This window comes from Scleropages formosus, chromosome 11 (genome assembly GCF_900964775.1).
Source record: "Scleropages formosus chromosome 11, fSclFor1.1, whole genome shotgun sequence".
NCBI lineage: Eukaryota > Metazoa > Chordata > Actinopteri > Osteoglossiformes > Osteoglossidae > Scleropages > Scleropages formosus.
Window position 1 is genome coordinate 23,932,755 of NC_041816.1, and position 5,092 is coordinate 23,937,846.

The following is a 5,092-nucleotide window of genomic DNA, read 5'->3' on the forward strand; positions in this document are numbered from 1 at the left end:
CGCGGGACGGACGGGGGCCGACGCCGACGCCGGACGAAAATCCGCGCGGGGAGAGAGCGAGAAACTTCCAGGAGCGCGACGCGATGCTGGCGCGGCGTGGGGTCGGACGCGGACGCGCCTCTCTCTTTGTGAGTTAGTGGCGGAATGCGAGCGGGAGAGCGCGTGCACCGGCCGCCCTCTTCTAACGTGCCGCTGTCATGTTCGCCGCAGAGCGTCGCAAAGGCTCGCGGCACACTTCACTTCCACCGTCGCTTTCTGCGCGGCGAGATCGCGCGCCTCCGAAACGCTAAGCCTTAGGTGGGCGGGGGTGGAGTCTTGGTGACGTCACGCGCTACCTTACGCAGGTGGACTGCCCGTTCCGTGGCCGCGTGGTGCGACAGGTCACGTGCGCCGCGTGACATTCCACGTATTTCCAGTTGCTTATTATTATTAATATTATTAGCCTTATTAAGTTGACTTCTTTGTGCAAAGCGACTGGACTTTGCACTGACTTGCCTGTGTTTGCAGCGCGGTACCTTTCTGTATCAGGTCAAGTTTCCTTTGTGGTTGAGGGGTGTGGTGGCAGGAGTGGGATTCGAACCCAGAACAGGCTGCAAGGTGACAGCTCTAACCAGGACGCTAACCAACACCCCAGGTTAACCAGCTGCCTTGTGCGCAGAACCACACCTGCATTTTTTAAAAAGTGTACCTGTTCAAAAAAAAAAAAACAGTGTATGTTTCCGCACCCCCCTCTGCGGTGTCGCTACAGGGCAGTACAGTGTTCCCCACCTCTCCAGCATGAGAAAAAACTGATCTGGAAGACATCATTATCGTAGCAGAAAATATTTCTTTTCAGTGCTGAGCCCTAAAAGTTACCCATCCTTTACGCTGAAATATCACATATGCGCCTCTCAACAAATCCATTAAAATGGGCACAGTTACTTCAACTGGTAACATTGGTCATAATGATGCAGCATCATCACGCGCACAGCTTTCCTTCGTGAATTATTTTTGAGATGAGATATTTTATTGCCAATGTATGCAACGTAACACGATGAAATTTTGCGAGGCAACCCTCAGAACAGCAGCAGCAGAAAGACAGAACACTTATAATAAATAAGTAAATAATAAAAAATAAAGACTTCGGGAGGAGGGTTGTGCAGTGGCACAGTGGGTTTGGCCTGTGTCTGCTGTGTGGAGGGCTTAGGGCTCAAACCCTGTTTAGTGTGCCCTGCAGTCCCCCACCCTGCATGTGTCGTGCCCCCCCCCCAGACCCCCCAATACACCCCGGACAAATAAATAAATGAATAAACAAACAAACTGGAATTGCAGTACATTGAAACTTTGAGTGTAGAAATGGTTGGTAGCGGAGGGGTTAAAACGACTGCCATTATATCCGAAAGTTACAGGTTTGATCCCCACCTCTGGCTGTTATACCATTACACAAGGTACTTACCCTAAATTTTTCTAGTAAAATTACCCAGCTGTATAAATGAGTAAATAACTGTAACCTTAACATTGTAAGTTGCTTTGGAGGAAAATGTAAAATAGATGTAATGTAGCTGTTCTCTAATGCCAATGTAGCCTCGGATTGTGGTGGAACGTATACCCTACCGCACCAACTGTAGTTCACATAGACGCACATTTGTTTAAAAAGGTATGGTTGTCTACCTGTGCTGACTTACACTTCACTAACAGAACTCCTAGTAAGGTCAAATTCTCGCAGCTGTGAAGGGTGTATCGCTGGGGCAATGACCGTACAGTACTGTACTCCTACACTCTACTCCTCTACTGTATGAGTGGCTCAGTAGCACAATTACTAGCATTGCTGTCTCACAGAGCCTAGCGGGGCGAGAGGACATGGGTTCCATCCCCCTTTAGTCCGTGTGGACTTTGCATGTTCTCCCTGTGTCTGTGTGGGTTTCCTCTGGGTGCTCTGGTTTCTTCCCACAGTCCAAAGATATGCTGTTCAGGTTCCCCCATAGTGTGTAAGTCACTGCAGTGAATAAGGTGTGGAGAGGTAACACTACACAGAGTTCATTAGAAGTTGCTTTGGAGAAAAGCATCTGCTGAATAAATAAATGTACTACTAATAGACCTTGTAAAGAAAGGTTTGCTACGTCCTCCAACACAGTTCCTACAAGGTGAATTTTAACAAAGACGGTGAGTTACTAAAATGCGTCATGTCCGACCGTCTGGGTAATTGTGATCATGCTTTAGAATGAGCTCATCACCTCCCTCAAACACCTAGATGAGAGGCAACTGGCGGCAGGGCGGTCGTGTTTGGTTCAGTTCTTCTCTGTTGCATCATCATGTTTTCATGAGTCATTGCTTTTCAGAAATTGTAACTGCACCTTCTGCCATCTGGAAATCGCATTACTAATTTCACTTTAACGCAAGATGTTGTCAGTCGCATCCCGAAGGTGGGACCAGGTACACAATCAGTTCAGAACAGGTGTGGCCCAGAAACAACGGCAATGGCGGTGTCAGCATAGGCCAGATAATGATAAAACCATGCGTTAATTCAGAGAAAAACAATAAGACCTGGAATAATTTCCTAACTTCCACTTCTAATTCATTAATTTCAGTAGAAATATGTTGAGTAATAACTTTCAGGTAACTTACCCTGAAATGAAAATGACTTGGCACTGACAACATTTGCATATTGTTAGCTATGTTAAATATTTGTTTAATAAATACTGACTAGCTTTACCATCGACACGCAATGCTGTGCATACTTTTACCATGTTTCACTTTTTATTGCTTCATACAAGTGCTGAATCTCTTTCAAGCTTTCAGGAGTGCAGAGGTAGCGACTATATCCGTGTTAAATTCTTTGTCTTTGCAAAAAGTTCTCCTCAGAGTTCCACATTTGTAAAAATATTGGTTTAATTCTACATATTCCACTTCTATTCCACAGAAGTCTTTTTTTTTAATTTTAAGACCATATAAATTAGATGGTAATTAATTAAAAATTAGATCATCCAGTGCAAACTCCCCATCTCGGACAACACCTCCGCCTCTGGCTGCCCGCTAATCCTCCCAGGAAGAAGTCCTAAATGTAAAATCCACCTGTTCTTCACCTGAATGCCAAGGAGTGGACTCCCTCTGCCCCTCAGAACTGCTGCATCCCTTCCAGTGTTCAAGAAGGGTTTCAAAACTTATCTCTTTCACAGCCATTTCCCTCTTGTACATTCCTGCTACTTTTTACTGAATAAAAATGACTTCTTATTGTATAAGATATATTTTGGATCTTGAAAAATGTCATTTTAACCTTTATTGAGGTGACACACTTGTTCAAGACAGCATACAAGATAACTGCAGTTTTCTGCCTATTTGCACAGCACAGCATTCATATTAGAGTAATCCATGCAAAGCTCCTTGATCAAGGTTACTGCAGCAGGAATGGGGATTTGAACCCAGGAACTTCCAAACATAAGATCGCAGCCCTAGTTGCTATAATACCTGCTGCTTCGTTCCATAACTTTAACTGTTGTGCTACAGACAGTAGAACTGCTAGCAGTTGATGCTTCTCTGTTATGAGTTTGCAGTATCCTGTTAAGAAAAGTCAGTCATGGCCCTGTGGCCGACTTACCTGGATTTACTCACAGCTAGAATCTTTTCCCAGACTCAGCAGCAACAAAAAAAAGCATAAGTTACAAGCTGAGATTTTTTGTTTTTCTAGAATTTTCTTCAAATTTGACCTGTTTATGGAACAGGATACTTTTTTTAATGAAAGCAATTCACGGTTAAGTGCCTTGCTATAGGGTACATTCTAAGGAGCTTTCCCAGGACCCAAACCATCTGTGCTCCAGTCACAAGTCAGTGTCCAACATTACAGCCCATCCCGAGTTATGAGAATTCTTTTAGAAGGTTCCAAGTCATCAAACAACGGTAGGTAACTTCTGCAGGTTTTGAACATTTGTGGAAGCAGAATCTGGCAAGTTTTTAACAGACTGGAATTCTCTGGCCTCATTTCAGGACGGTCATTGCGGTAACGATGAGCCGGCTGCATTTTTTCCCAGGGCAAACTGATCGAATGTGGCGACACTGCACCTTCCACGCTATACGACGCAAGCACTCAGGTCCAGAACACACACACACACACACACACAGACTCAGCTTGTGGTTCCATCATAACAAGTATAACATTGATTCATTTAGCTGATACTTCTCCAAAGCAACTTCCAATTATTTACCCACTTAAACAGCTGGCTGATTGTTACTGCAACAATGGAGGGTAAGCATATTTCTTAAAGGTACTAGAGCTGGGATTTGAACCTACAACCATTGGGTTCAAATGCAATAGTACTAAGCACTACACTACCAGCTGCCCGCTCAATATACTCTCTCTCTACAGTTCCGTATTATTTAGGTTTGCTTTTCCATTCAAATGACATAGAAATAACCTTTTCCACAGGTTGATATATGACCTTATTAATTACCCCTCCTGAGGACCGCTGGTAAAGGACCGTTTCCACGGTTACGTCATCATGAGTGCAACACCGGATTCAAGACATATTCAGCCGTGCAGTTTTTTATTCACATTTCCGTCCTGCACCCCCACCCCGACACATTACCTATTTCTGCTTCCCTTCACACCCTTAGCATGATTTATGACATTGCAAAGGTCAGGTTACATTGCCATGGTGTCCTCTGCATGTTCTCATGATGCTTTAACCCTAACATAAAACTGCGTTGCTCCAAATTGTTGCTGTATTTAAGAAGCCGCTGTAGCAAAGAACGCCAAACATAACGGCATTCAAATTCCTGTGCAATCGCCGCTGGTGAAGGGTTCTTACAGATGTTGAGCGCTGCCGCAGAAGAAAGCCTGCTCTTACCGTCAGAGTGCTCCTGTCCCCTGTCCTGTGCGTGCGACTGGGTGAGTCCTGTGCTGCTCAGGATTATTGTTCCAGGCTGAAGATGGCCCACACCCCGACAGACAGCCTAACAATGGGTGTCTCAATCCCACCTCTGGGCCCGTTCCAGTGGAGTTCTGGAGGTAGACACTATGGTATGACTCAGGTAGGGAGGGGTTTTCTTGCCAGAACCACTGGCCTTTAATACATTAACTGGCAGCCTGGCAGATGTCAAATCAATGTTGAAACTCACA